General features: G+C 40.6%; 1 long non-coding RNA gene across 1 annotated transcript; it reads right to left on the bottom strand.

Annotated features, from left to right (window-relative positions):
- Positions 1-259: 259 nt before the first annotated feature.
- On the bottom strand, positions 260-14,249 carry LOC119912436. Its single transcript, XR_005446152.1, has 3 exons — positions 13,935-14,249; positions 12,313-12,354; positions 260-662 (listed from the first exon to the last, which is right to left on the bottom strand). It is a non-coding gene; the product is annotated as an uncharacterized LOC119912436 (long non-coding RNA).
- Between the last annotated feature and the right edge of the window lie 1,802 nt (positions 14,250-16,051).

Genomic DNA, 16,051 nt, shown 5'->3' with positions numbered 1-16,051 from the left:
CTCTGGCTCCTCTGGGCAGGTGGAAGCTTATGATGAGGGAGATGAGTCTTACTAAGAAAAGGTGCAATATGACCTCTGTCTCCAGAGGAAATGAGACAGGAGTTCTTACTCCAGTTATTTCCTCATACCCAAGAGGACTGGAGGTCCCGCCCAATTCTAGATTTTCACTGGCTGAACAAGTATCTCAAGGTCCTCCCCTTCAGATGCTCAGGTTGGGGCTCTGTTTCAGGCCATAAAGGCAGCTGATTGGTTCGAGACCTTTGGGATACTTTGTTTTTATTTGCCAAAGCTTAAAAACCTACACAGCCAGAAACACTTTGAGATAGAAGAGAATAAAAAGAGTAAAGAAAGCAAACTTCTGGAGCAACGTGTCAGACAAAGCTCTCCAGCAGCGTCTCCATAAGAGCAGATGGTAGAAACTCTCATGTCCACGTTAAAGACAGCTGCTGTCACTGTGTTCACAGCTCAGAAGGCGTGCTCAGCGGTGACATCAGCAGCGATGTCATCGCTTCCTCCGACCCGCCGGGTCATCTCCGTGGAGACGGCCGCTCGGTTTCCCGTCTTCCTGCCGCAGCAGATGGACAGCATCAGACCAGTAGAGACGCAGTACGGACAGAAGACCACTAGATGGCAGCAGAGTCTGAGCACAGACAGAGAGGAGGCTGACGGAGGAGAACAAGAATCACAGTCAGCTTTGTTGACAAGTAGGTTTGCCAAGGCTGGAAAATTGTCTTTGGTCTCACCAGACCTATATAAACATCACTATACAAACATGGACACATATAAACATCATATCACATCCCACCACTGCAGATTAACCCATACACACTGTGTACAATCTACTTTCTGTACAGAAAAATACCAATTAGTGCAGTTTATTCATTACATTTATTGCACTATAAAAGATAGCTTATAAATATTCCTTTTTGCCAGAGGTACTCTGTATCTGTCCTGAAGGGAGCAGCTCAAACTCACTATGGAGGCGGTGTTTATTGTCACCAATGATGCTCAAGTGTGGGTCTCTGCATGAGACAAAGGAAATGTCCCAATCTGTGGTTTCAAAACAGCTCCTTAGCTTGTCCTCACTCTCTCTGTCCCACACCTTAATTGTCTTGACAATGGGCTTTTCCCTTTTCATGCGTTGTCTGTACTTCAGCAATAAATGAATGACATTATGGTCTGATTTACCAATGGGAGGTCTGCAGATTGCCTTATATGCATCCTCGATATTGCCATAACATAAGTCAAGAATGCGTGATTAGCGGGTTGGACAGTTAACATATTGTTGTAACATTGGGAGACGTATTGTTAAAGACAGTATATTAAAGTCCAAGAATAAACACAGGTTGATCAGCTGATCTTCAGAGCACGGTGTTCAAACTGTCAGATATGCACTCAGCTGAATGCACTAAAATAATTGTGAGCTGCCCACATTTGCAGGGTAAATAAAAGTGTCTAAAAGATCCCACCAGGATCTCATAGTCTCTTGTGCATGTCCGTTTTATTTATTTAACGGGGACAATGCACAATACTGTACCAGATTTAGCTAAAAGCTAATTCCCATCTGCAGTCCCTGGGCAAGTGTGAATAGCGTGCAAAATATTACAAACAAAATATACACAACAGTCCCCTCTAAAGGAAGCTCTTGTTAACCTTCAGCCCGCTCTGCTTATTGTTACATACTGTTTGAGAGGTTGTGGTGCTAAGTCATAAATGATCTTATATACTAACCCAACATTGGACATAAACAGCAAGTTTTCAAAAGTCAACAGGTTATGTTTTTTTGACTATATTACAATAATGATGAGAATTAGGCTTTTTATCCATGACTTTCAATGCTTGTTTATACAGACTCTGAAGTGGTTGCATTAATGTACTACTTGTTTGAGACCAGGTTGTGCTACAGTATGAAAAATGTGACAGTATCATTGCATGCATGTACAGTTTTGCTGCATCTGTACTCATTTGATTTCTTATAAATCTGAAATGAGCCAGATTATACTTTACTGTTTTTGAAATTTTTGTAATATGTTTTTTGAAGGTTAGACCACTATCAATAATTACACCTAAATTTTTAACTTGCTGCTCCTTAATACTAATCTCAGGAGGAGTGCAATTACTTCCTGTAATGGAGAAATGCATACTAACCGACTTGGATAAATTTAGTGTCAAACAGGAATATGTCATCCAGTCTGCAATTTTCTCCATAGCTCCTGTGAGTAGAGATGCAGCTTGCTGTTAAAATTTAGCTTGGACATAAACAACTGTATCATCTGCATACATTTGAATATGAACTTCTGGACAGGTGGATGGTAGATCATTTATATAGATAATGAATAAAAGAGGGCCTAAAACTGAACCTTGAGCAACACCAGTAGGACAATCTAAGAATGCAGAGGTTGTTCCTTTAATTCTTGTACAATGTTGTCTATTACGCAAATATGAAGCCATCCATTCAATAGCATTTGCTGAGACATTATGAGCTGGTAATTTAGATAACAGCCCTTTATGATTGACTGTATCGAATGCCTTTCTATAAAGATGGCTCCTACCATCTCTCCTTTATCCAACATGCCTTTTAACTGTTCCACAAAATAACAGAGGGCTGTCTCTGTTGTTTCGGTCTAAACCCAAACTGCATTTCGTTCAAAGAATGATGATCCCAAGATCAGATGGTTAATTAGCTGTTTGGTCACAACTTTTTCAATTACCTTAGATGTTATAGGAAGGATACTAACTGGTCTGTAGTTGGCAATTTCAGAATGGTCTCCCCCCTGAAAATTGGAGTGATAACTGCAGCTTTTAAACCCTCAGGGAACACAGCTTATCCAAAAGAGTTATTCATAAGCTGAGGAACTGAGGAACAAAAAGTTATAGCATTCCTCTTTATCAAGCAGGAATCCATCCCAAATATATCCTGAGCTGTTGAGTTCTTTAAACCTTTTAAAATATTCATAACTTCTTGTTCACAGACCTCTGTTAAAGAAAAAACAGGGTAGGTAGTATGTGGTGGTATGATATTGATTTTCCTAATCCCAAATTAAATTAACTAAAGCATGAACAGAGTCTTTGAAAAACATATTAAAACACTGCAATTTCATTCTTCTCCTGTGTTAATATATTGTTGATCTTCATCTCATAAGACTTAATACTGTTACTTTTGAGAGAGGTTATTAATGTATTTCCAGAGTAAGTGATTATTTCCTTTAGCCTGTTTAACGAGTTCAATAAAGAAGTTTGCTTTCGCCTTCCTAAGTTAATTTACTACTTTGTTACGGTAGTCTTTAAAGAGACGCATATCAGAATCAATGCCAGATTTTAAGTGCATCCTGCATCCCTCCCTCCCAACCCTTTCTCTGTCCTGCCTCCTGATCTCCTTCCTCCTCTCCATGGGTTTATAGGGGGTCCGTCGAGCCCGGTGCTACGGCGGATTTCCCTATCGTAGCTGAATAGACATTAGAAAGCGTTGTGGGGAAGCTACGATAGGGAAATCCGCCGTAGCACCGGGCTCGACGGACCCCCTATAAACCCATGGAGAGGAGGAAGGAGATCAGGAGGCAGGACAGAGAAAGGGTTGGGAGGGAGGGATGCAGGATGCACTTAAAATCTGGCATTGATTCTGATATGCGTCTCTTTAAAGACTACCGTAACAAAGTAGTAAATTAACTTAGGAAGGCGAAAGCAAACTTCTTTATTGAACTCGTTAAACAGGCTAAAGGAAATAATCACTTACTCTGGAAATACATTAATAACCTCTCTCAAAAGTAACAGTATTAAGTCTTATGAGATGAAGATCAACAATATATTAACACAGGAGAAGAATGAAATTGCAGTGTTTTAATATGTTTTTCAAAGACTCTGTTCATGCTTTAGTTAATTTAATTTGGGATTAGGAAAATCAATATCATACCACCACATACTACCTACCCTGTTTTTCTTTAACAGAGGTCTGTGAACAAGAAGTTATGAATATTTTAAAAGGTTTAAAGAACTCAACAGCTCAGGATATATTTGGGATGGATTCCTGCTTGATAAAGAGGAATGCTATAACTTTTTGTTCCTCAGTTCCTCAGCTTATGAATAACTCTTTTGGATAAGCTGTGTTCCCTGAGGGTTTAAAAGCTGCAGTTATCACTCCAATTTTCAGGGGGGGAGACCATTCTGAAATTGCCAACTACAGACCAGTTAGTATCCTTCCTATAACATCTAAGGTAATTGAAAAAGTTGTGACCAAACAGCTAATTAACCATCTGATCTTGGGATCATCATTCTTTGAACGAAATGCAGTTTGGGTTTAGACCGAAACAACAGAGACAGCCCTCTGTTATTTTGTGGAACAGTTAAAAGGCATGTTGGATAAAGGAGAGATGGTAGGAGCCATCTTTATAGAAAGGCATTCGATACAGTCAATCATAAAGGGCTGTTATCTAAATTACCAGCTCATAATGTCTCAGCAAATGCTATTGAATGGATGGCTTCATATTTGCGTAATAGACAACATTGTACAAGAATTAAAGGAACAACCTCTGCATTCTTAGATTGTCCTACTGGTGTTGCTCAAGGTTCAGTTTTAGGCCCTCTTTTATTCATTATCTATATAAATGATCTACCATCCACCTGTCCAGAAGTTCATATTCCCTATTGCAGCTTCCCCACAACGCTTTCTAATGTCTATTCAGCTACTGCAAGCTTCATGCATCTTCTGTTCGTTACTCAATAAATCATTTAATCATACCCGTTGATTGTGGTCCTTGCTAGTGAATGCCTTTTTGAGTAGATGGTCTCTTTTCTTCATCAAATTCCAAATATGTTCTGTCAACCAAGGTAGGTTTATATTTTTATGTCTATCATCTATTTTCTTAATAAACGTATCCTTAACATTGTTGACAGTATCTATAAAAGCCTTACAAAATACATTTGTTTCTTCTCTGCCAGTTAACCTATCCCAATCAGTTTTTCAGTTCTGTATCAAATTTGGACAAGTCTTTCTTTGGTATTCTAAAGGAAGAATCAGTCGTGTGTTGACTTAAAATAAATCTTTTCTTTCTTACATAAGTAACCCACCACCTTTTCCTTTCTTTCTGTCTTTCCTAAATATACTGTACCCTGGGAAAACAAACGGCGCATGTGAGGATGTTTGTGTTAACCAAGTTTCTGAAAGGCTAGAAAGTCTACGTTTGAGTCTGTGAGGAGTTTCTCCACTTCATCAGTCTTTGAGGCAATGCTTGTTATATTTAAATGTCACCCTTGTAAGCCTCTAGGTTTTGATTGAAGCGTTTGAAAAAATGAAGTGTCATACCTCCGTCGATACGCGTCTGTTTGTAGTTTTGTCCCACACGTGTTCTTCCGCATTGACACATCTTTGCATCTATATCCAAGATCATGTTGCACAAACATTTCACCAATCGCCTCATTACCTCCAGGTCCGATTCTTTGCGCAGGTCCACTCGCAGACGAGGTTTCCCCATTCCATATGTCATCCTTGGTGTTATCGTCACCCATGCTCACCATGCTTGCCTTCTTCACCGCCGAATATTCATTTCTCGATTCCATTAAAAGATCAAGCGATGCCTGCCGAAGTGGAATCTGCCAGTGCACTCTGCTGTATTAAGGCACATTTCACGCTGGATACAAAATTCACTTCTGTCCTCCTTATCGTTGTTACGGATTGGACCAGGACACTGGTGAACATCACCAGATAACAGTAGGCACAACATAACTATTACATTTTCTCTATTTACTTGTCCTCCTCCCCTAAATTGACCTTTCTTGCTGGAGATGAGCAGGCTTGGGGACACGAACGTAGCAGCTACAACATTCTTCCCATATCCAAAATGTTTCCCTCCGGTTTTGAAGTTGCTCCACTCCGAAGGTTCATTATAGCATGTCATTGTTTTCTCCCGACAATAAAATCCCACACTATCACTAGGACATGACCCAACTAAGATCAATATTAAATTATAACACAAAAAAGCTACCAACACACCGCACCTGCCTGCTACCATGATAAGCTGTGCTGGTCAACCATGGTAAAGTGTGTTGCCCACGTTTTGTAAGCCAACATGCAGAGTCCCCCTGCAGATAGACGGGGAAGATCCTTCCAACCCTTATCAAGACTAATTTATACCTAGGGATGGGTTTTGTTTAGAGCAAGCTGATCTATTTTCTTTTTACTGTCTGAAACAACTGTCTATAAAAATAGTGGAAATCAGATGGCTCAGGCGCAGCATCATGAGAGGAAGGACGACAGGAGTTTCTGAATCATTTTGGTAACTTTGGACCAATAAATCTTAAAGAACTCTTTTTGTCCTGGCTGCTCCGCGACTGCTTCTTCCTTTAGTGGTGAGTCTCAGACTCCTCCAAACGACAGCAAGAGGCTGCTTAAAGGAGTCACTACACTACAGACTCTACAGAAGCAGAGGAAAAGAAAGCCTGCACATCCAGCCCATCACACCGACTGCATCTGATAGAAGCAGCAGGAGGCTCCGTGAGGAAAAGCAGCTTTAGATGAATATAACAGTGATCGATCTGAGACAAGTGATGTGAAGGTCTTTAAGCAATGATGCATTAAATCTCCAACTCCTAGTTGACCCTTTTTTCAGTAAGAGTGATAGAAAGCGGTGCATGATCACTGATAGTGAATCTGAGTGTTGGAAAAGTGTCATAATTGAGCTGCTAACCAAAAAATAGTCAAGGTGAGAATATGAGTGGTGGACTGGTGAAAAGAAGGTTTGACTGCTATTATTTGTTAATTGGCTTAAAATTGGAGGATTGTTTGTTTAATGAAATGTTTGTTTAGCTGTGCGCTGCCATGTTTGAATCGCACCTCACGACAAACGCTCACCGTGTCATTGCCACATCCCCGTATCGTTATTTCTCTGACGTCGATTTGACCTGAGAACAGTTTGTCATGTAGCCTGTAAGTGAAACGGTCTAGATGTTTAGGCTGAGTTACACTCCGCCAGAACACAGCATGGAGTCAGCTGTGGCCCCAGTACATGTTCAAGTTAACTTGTGATACAACAGCTGTATCGCTCATGTCTAAAATCACTCATTTTGCAAACACACACACACACAAGTTGGAAGCAGCGTGCAGAAACTATTGTCAGCGCAGAATGTGGACTGCGATGTAGCACGGTCTGTGCTCACTACTGGTGTGGGAGCAGGTTGAACATTGATTACAAATAAAATGTGAGTGAATCGTGTTACTGTGGCCAGACAATATAAAGCTGGATAACATATTTCTACTGTCAGATATGTTGTTGTTGTCATGAAATGATTTGAAAGCGTACAGTAGTGGGCTAACTGTCTCCTGCTGTGTGCCACAGACTTAGCTGAGTTTCATACTGTCAATCAATACATTCAGTGACTAATCTTTATTGTTGTCTTCTTTAGTCACAGTAAATGGTCTCTACCCTCTATGTAACACGACCCTGAGCTTGCATTGCATATGAACCCTGTTAACATGTGGAAAGTGTGTTTTGTGTTGTTACACCACAGCTGGTGTGTTGCCTGTGTTAAGGATTTGATTTTGGTGGGTCTTAATAGTGACAGTCAGGAAATTATACAGCCAGTAATTCTGAAATATGTTGTCCAGCTTTATATTGTCTGGCTACAGTAACACGGTTCACTCACATGTTATTTGTAATCTCTGTTCAACCTACTCACACATCATCTGTGACCTCATGTACCTACATCGTATAGCCTACACCATTCTCAGCTGATTTTAGTTTCTGCACGCTGCTTCCAGCTTGTGTGTGTGTGTTTGCTAAATAAGTGAGTGATATGGGACACATATACAGTTAACTTGAGCATACAGTACCGTGGCCACAGCTGACTCCACGCTGCGTTCAGGCAGAGTGTAACTCAGCCTGAACACCCTGACTGTTTAAATACAGTATGACAAACTGTTGTGACGGCCCCTGTGTGATCCAGTGAGGCCGCTCTGTTGGAGCGATACCTCACTGTTAATCATCTTTATTCTGTTGAGGTGACGGCTGATCGATCCTGCACACTTACACCCCGCCAAGGTCACTGAGGTCTGCTGATCAGCTGCGGCTGAACGTGCCCAGGACCAGGCTGAAGACACGGGACTTTTTCAGCTGTTGCCCCCAAACTGTGGAATGACTTACCTCCACACATTAAAGTGGCGCCCACCCTCCACACCTTTAAATCTGTTTAAAAACATATTTTTATTCCCTGGCTTTTAATTCACCATGAGAGCTGCTGTGGTCTTTGTTGTCGCTGTTATTGTTGATGCTATTTGTTTTGTTTTTATTATCATAAACATATTTTATCTCTGTAAAGCACTTTGGTAACCTTGTTGTTTCTTAAATTGTGCTATAACAAAAGGTATCAGAACATATTTCCTGGGTTGCAGTCAGTGGATCCTGAAACCATGACTGCAACACATTTGGGATTACAACCAGTTAATCTAGCCACCACTTATTCTGGGTTCCATCTACTTCAGAAGTCGGAGCTGAGTTGACGGCGTTCCAGTTAACAAGTCGGAAAACCTCGCTCGGCCACCTGTTTGTTTACAACTAACCAGGTTAGCTATTGATACGCCGGTTGATTAAAAAAAAGCATTGTGTGGTATTTACTCTCACTGAAGACTGTAGCAACACGTCCACAGACAGCTGTTGGACAGCACTTTGTGTACGAACATTTCTATGACTGACAAGTACACAGAAGTGCCAGAACAGTATAAACTACAGCTTTCACTATCTGTTGATACCACGACAGCCATCTTGGATCACAAAGTTGGGGTAGTGCGGTTCTCCCAACTTACCAAGTCAGAAATCCGAATTAAGGAGGCCTTCCTTTTGTAATTTTGACCTTTGAACTGGTAAATTCTGACTTCCCATGTGCTAGCCTATGTTTAGAGGCACAACAAATAATAAAACAGGACTAATAAAACTTCCTCGACCTACTTACAGGTCATCTAAAATGCGTTAAAACATTCATGCACCACCTATGTTTTTTCTTCGTGTTTATTCATGACACTAACCTCATAAAAGGTGAAATGAGCAGACAGGATAACGTTACACTGCTGCTGTATTGACTCCTCGTAGCAGAATGCCCCAGAGTCAACAAGAGCGTAAAGCAGCGTTCTGGTCAGCTGCCAGCGTCCTGCTGCCGCTTACTGAAGTTGCTGAGTATTGCACCCAGAAAGTCCACAAAACTGACAATAAAACATCAGCAAGTGCTGGAGTACATATAAAAAATGGGACCATATATTTTATGTGCGTCACACCAACTGAACTGAAGTAGAGACAAACAGACAGGGGGGTCGTCCACTTATCAGAAGGAGGGTGGTTCGATCCCTGCCTCTCCCAGTCTGGATTTCTTGGGCAAAATACTGAAACCTGAATTGCATTGTGTGCAGAGAAAGCTGCCTGGCGAGCTTTTTCCATGACATTGAATTAGAGCCTTATCTTCCTTCAGGCAGTCCGTGAACACAGATGTTGTTTCTTTTGCTGCGGTCTTCAAGATCTTTCTAGACTTTTTCTGCTTTTTTCTTTAAAGTTGTGTGAGCTTCACGGAGTGCTCGGGTTTCTTCTTACAATAATGATACATCTGATTGGAGAGAGTCAAAGTGCTGCTCAATCCGAGAAAATCGCTCTTTAGAAATAGTGCATGTCCATCATCGCACTTCAGTTAGTTCCATTTTTGGCTCCGAAGCCGGCTGCTGGGCATTTTAACTGGTTTGGTTCCATGCGGCAGGAGCAAAGAAATCAGCCTCGAAGAAAATATTTAGGAATGTGTTGCAAGCGGGCAAACAGCTACCGTCTCTGTGAGTTATGGTAATATCCAGCAAGACACCTACAGAGGAAACAGCTGATCAGAAACATTGTGGTGTCCTCTCCCTGTTGTTTCATGAATTAACAGTGCACAATACACTTATTGGTCCAGTGAACTGGGACTTTAATTTGGAAGGATTATACAATTCTGAAACCTAATAATAATTATCTAGGCCTATATATGTATATATACCCTTTAGCAGCCCCATTCACTTGGCAGCCTGTGGGCCACATCCGGCCCAGAAGCAACCTCCATGTGGGCCAGCATACATCTGATTTGACAACATAAGGAAACCAGTGGAAGTAGCTGACGAGAGAGCGATTTCATTTCCTTCTCATCTCTGATCAGGATTTCACAACCAATTACCGTCAATCTAGGGCTGTGCTCGAAATAAAAAGAAAGAAAGTCCTTTCCTCACCAGCTTTCTTTGACCTCGATGGAAAACGTCATGAGGTCAAGGAAAAATGTGAAGGAAAATTCAGGAAAAGACGACCGCGGGGCTCAGAGAATCCGACTGCTCTTTATAGGCGACGTGTCCTGCCATGATGGAACTACAATGTTCTGAAGATGGACTACAAAAAGCGCATCTTTGACACTGCGCCCCGTGTTGTTTTAATGCAGGCCAACTAAAGGTGGACAACACTGTGGAATATTACTTTATAATCAAGAAAGGCACATCGAGTGCCAGTAACCATATAATGGAAATGTATGAAATACTTTAAGATTACTGTAGAGGTCATCCAGGGTGTCAGCATCTGTGACTGAAGTAAAATGAATGAATAATATTGCTGAAGGCTGCAATGCATCCGTCAAAAATAACTAATGAAAATGTCTTAATAATGTGCTTTTCACTGCTAGTACCTGGTTTATGGTAAGCCACACCTTGTAAACGAGGCACTGCTTTTGTGCATAAGGATAATGTCAAATGATGTACCTTTAATATGTATTTATATATAGACTAAATATATAATTAGGTTATATAGTTTTTTGTTTTGAAACAGACAGACGTTATTTTCGTTTTTGAATTACAAATGAATTTTGGATTTTCCAGTGATATTTAGGCCAATAGTGCACCTTTCACTGGTGACTCTGTTTGTTAGGCCACATAAATGTTTGCTTTCATCAAGTTGAAGTTATCACATTATAAATCAGGGGTATTCAGTTAGATTTCAAAGAGGTCTAGTTAGAGAAAATTTCCTGAAGCAAAGGTCCAGAACATCAAAACGACGAACTTGCATTATCATTCAGTACTATAACCTATAGTTGTATCAACACATGTTTTTAGTCAACAACGGACTGTCAAATCAAATAATATTTCAGTCAGTTTTCACATCAAACTGGAGGGATAATAAATAATAACTATTCAAATAATAAATTCTAAATTTAAGTAAATTAAAGTGCCTAATTTTAGAAAAAATGTAATAAAAAGTGTAGCTTGAAGTGATGAAGTGTAGTCTTAACCAATTTTATAATAAACACACAACTGAACAGCTGTAAAGCCTCCTCTTCTCTTTCATTTCCTCTTACAGAGCTACCACTTTCCTACTTTCTGTTGTTCAGTGAGAAACGTGAGCTCCAGCTAGCATATTGGAGATCTATGAGATATTCTGGTTTTGAACTGCCCGTGGGAGGAATGTACATGTAAAAATCTGTACATTCTTGATTAAAAGTCATGTGAAATCTCTTTTATTTTCGTCTCCTCAATTCGGGTGTGTTTCCAAAACGTCTCTGGTGAATCTCGCGGACTCGACTCGCAAGCATCGGTATGCGCAGATTTGATTGGCTGAGCAGCGTCACATGAGACGATTGGAGCACATGCGATTGGTCTGTGAGTTTCCTGGTCCTCTAAACCAGTACAGTAAATGCTGGAAAAGCTGCGCGGGTTAAAATAGAAACGCTCCGTCACGAGGTAGTAAGTCTCAATAATAAATGGGCTGTAGGTCGGCGGTCCGGAGAGAACGGCGGCTGGGTCCGGATCCGGACCGCGGTCCGCCTATTAGTGACCTCTGCTATATATATTACAAATATGGACCATTAACCTTTTACAGAGAGTGAGGCAGACAGAGAGGCCTGTCCCGATAATTACAATATCGGACAATATATGGACCTGACCTTAATTATTCTGGTTATTCCACTCTGCAGAGAATATGCAGTCAAGCAGAACCTGGTCAGTTTTTCAAAATAAAACACCTTTGAAGACTCCGAATCGTATATATTATATATATATATAACAATACACAATTAATACAGACCAAAAAAGGTCCAAGCTCTCGGCTCCTGGCGCAGGTTGTTTTGGTTGTAAGGTGTTATTTATTTATTTATTCATTTATTTATTTATTATAATCATTATTATGACATTTCAATTCAGAGTAAAAAAATCAGTTTCTTTGTTATTACAAATTACAATAACACTGTTTCTCACAATAATTATTTCGGGGACAATATATCTTCTAACAGTAATTGTGACAGGCCTAGTGTCAGTGATTGTTTTCACTTCCATCAGCTCACCTGCAGAATCAGTCAGTCCAGACAGCAGCAGCACCGACACACCTGCAACAGGAGGACAGGGGTCACTGAAGGTCAGGGGTCACTGAAGGTCAGGGGTCACTGAGGGTCAGGGGTCACTGAGGGTCAGGGGTCACTGAGGGTCAGGGGTCACTGCTGGTTACATAAAACCATCAAGGCTGCACCTTAAATTATTTCAGATGTAACTGTATATTACACAATTATTTTAGTCTTTTCAATGTTTTCTTGCTTTTATCTTGTATTGTTTTTGTATTATTGTTTTTGTATTATTGTCTTTACACTTGTTAAAGCACTTTGTAACTTGTTTTTGAAAAGTGCTCTACAAATAAGGATTATTATTATTATTATTATAATTAATTTATCATTATCACTTCACAGGCTTTAACTGTGATATTTCACAATATAATACAATGTTCAGAATTTTAATATGCAGGCTAGGTTCTTTAATGTAGGACCCTGATACCGTAGCTACTGGGGTGATTTTTGTGCAAAATATTGTTTTTGAATATGATGTCCAGCCTATCAATGTTACACACCTCCACCAAAGCTATGACGGTCAGCTAAAAGCTCATGGCAACCATTTTTACCTAAATCCACATCAATCACAAAGCTACTAAATGAGCTTTTAGCAAAATATATTCACTCTGTGAACATTGTAAATATTCCCGTTTTGCGCCACCATCATGGATTAATATTCAGCTGCCCTCTAACTGCTGACGTCTGCTTCCTGGTACTGATGAAGCCCTAACGGTCCATTAAAATACACAGTAAAACATTATTCCTAATTGCAATTTGAACAGTGAAAAACTTGTTTATATTCAGTGAATGGCTGAACTCCCAGAACAATTTGTCAAAGAACATATTCTGTATATTTAAACCCTTGTGGATTCAGCTTTATGTAGAACCAATTCATGGCTGAAGGCTCATTTCAGGAAGTCCTCAGCGGAGACAAAAGAGCAGCATAAGTCATGCAGTCATGTCTTCTACGTTTCCCCAACAGACAATTGATGTGTGACTGACACTTTAAAATATCACTGCGGCCCAACAGATATATAGAAGACCTGTGAAATCTCTTCTCTTCACAGGTGTTTTCAGTGCAGTTTCAGATGTGTGACAAGATGAAGCCAATAGTCAAGGAGAGGGACGTGTGTGAGGCTGATAACTGAACGACAGGTGCATAGTTTTCTTTTTGTGTGTTCGACATGCAGTCATTGTCCTGGCTGCACTTATTCTGGTTTTAACCTAATTTGCTTAATCCACAAGTTCTTTTTTCCAACAACCGAAGTTAGTCTGCACGCTAGCTCAGACGTCCACCCAATAATACTAATCACAAGCAGCGCTGTGGTTCAGACGGTCAATCTTTAGCTACCCTGGTCATAAAGAGAGTCCACGCCTCTTACTGATGTCCACGTTCACATTTATTCTCCTCTGAAGTATCATGGACAGCGTGAAAACTAGAGGATAAACAAAACCGTTTCAAGCACCAAGCACCACCAAAACAACGTTTATATACTCTCTTATTTCTTATACAGACCGATACAATGTGTCTCACATTTTCCTGTAAACAACATTAAACAGTGCTTAATAATTAACTTAATAATTACCGTGTTCGCCTTGTAGACCAGCTGTAGAACAACAGACGGGAGCTTAAAAGTTCGCCTTCCTCAGTACTTCCGGGTAACAGTCATGTGACTGGCGATAAACCTTTCTCTTCTTCATAAATTTAACAAGAGCAATGTAAACACAGCTTTAAGTCACACTTTTACTCAGAATTACATTCAACAAGTAAACACATATTATAACTGCATTACGAAACGACTTTATCGTCGTAAAGGTCGCGAACGAGCGACTTCCGGTGTTGTCATGGAAACGGGTTTACGCTGGATTTAGCGTCAGCTACAAAATGACCTTTGATTAATTAATAACATATCATACAACCTTGGTGTTTTATACATTCATATTAATCTAATAAATCAATGGTTATTTCAAAGCATTTGTCAAGGTCACTCATAAAACATCTGAAACTAAACTCTCCATTTAATGATATACAGTATACACCAGATTAAAGTTAAATGTTACAATATCAACTGAGAGAAGAAAAATAAACTTCCTTTAACAACACAGAAAGGACATATGTGGTCAGCAGAATTTTAGCTGCTTTCTACGAGAATAACGAACTTCTGAATGTGTCGCTCAATGATGGATGGCTTGCTGAGGCGTTCCCCCCCTTTCCTAACTTCCGCTCTCCAATCTGTATTGTAAGTCTTCGCACCAGCCCATCATCATTCTCGTGTACTTTAAGAACCTTGGCAAGTTTCCATTCATTACGAGGCAGCTCTTCTTCCTTTACAATGACGATATCTCCGACTTGCACATTGCGCCTTGGAGCGTGCCATCGTTGCCTAAGAGTGATATTGGCAAGGTATTCTTTCTTCCACCTATTCCAAAATTGCTCAGACAGATATTGCACCCGTCTCCAACGTTTTTTGGCATACAAGTCTTCTTTAACAAAGTTACCTGGCGGGGGCAGAGGAACAGAGGATTTCATGGTGAGCAGATGATTTGGTGTTAATGGCTCCATACTTGTGGGATCACTGATACTATCAACAGTAAGGGGGCGATTGTTTACAATGAACATGGCTTCATAAAGGAAGGTTCTTAAGGAAGTGTCCAATCTTCCAGCACTGTGAGTAAGGACTGAGCCAAGCACACTCCTTACTGTTCTGATCTGATATGTCTGACGGCTCCACGGTTGGCTAGGAAACACCGTAAAGCATTGATGAATGCAGCGGTCGTCGTGTCATCCAACATCTCTATGTGGACCACGGCGGGCAGCACTCAAAGATATTAGTTGCTCCAACACATCAAACAAACATTACAGACTTTATCACCATTTCCGACATACATTCAATTCACCCTCCAAAACCCCCAATGTCCCAGCAGTTCTAATGTTTATTCCCAGGAAAAGATGGCAGGTGAAGCATGGCGAGCCGCTGCAGTCAATAATACTCCACAGTTAACTTACGCAACCTCGCCCCGGTCTGTTTAGCCAATGGGATGATGCCGCAGTCCAGAAAAGCCCCAACATTTAATCCGGCAAACAGAGTTGCTTTGTTCCTCTGTTGAGTTCGTCCGGCAAACATTACACTAAACTCCGACCGCTCCACCTGTTGCACTCCAGAGTTCCCTTCAAACGTCACTTCCCACTCTCCTTTTAAAACCTACCCCGTGGCAAAACAATAATGAGTGGGAAAAAATACATGAAGAAAGGTCCTTATAACAATCCATGGTACACCGCAGGCTTCTGATATACAGGTGCGTTTTTACACGCAAAACCAATACACATAAAGCAGGTTTACCAACACATTAAAAGCTGTACCTGAAGGCGGAATAGGGGACTATTACAAGGTCCTTGGGCGAGATACTGAACCCAGAACTGGTGGCTATTTCACCAGTGTATGAATGTTTCTGTTTGAGGACTACGGCTAACTGTGTGAATGGTGAATGCAATCTAGTGTAAAAGCGCTTTGAGTGGTCACAAACACTAGAAAGGCGCTATACATTTATATAGCGCCTTTAAATTTACATTTAATACCTTTGCAGAGTAGAAGGCATTAATGTAGATCTTACTGGCTGTTCCATCAGTGTATGAATGTGTGTGAATGTAAGTTTCTGTTTGAGTGGTCACAAAGACTAGAAAGGCGCTATACAAATACAGAGC

The sequence above is a fragment of the Micropterus salmoides genome, unplaced genomic scaffold, assembly GCF_014851395.1.
Source record: "Micropterus salmoides isolate LMB-PRFRI ecotype aquatic unplaced genomic scaffold, ASM1485139v1 Ms_hic_scaffold_2, whole genome shotgun sequence".
In the NCBI taxonomy this organism is placed as follows: domain Eukaryota; kingdom Metazoa; phylum Chordata; class Actinopteri; order Centrarchiformes; family Centrarchidae; genus Micropterus; species Micropterus salmoides.
This window is presented reverse-complemented; position numbering and strand designations above follow the sequence as displayed.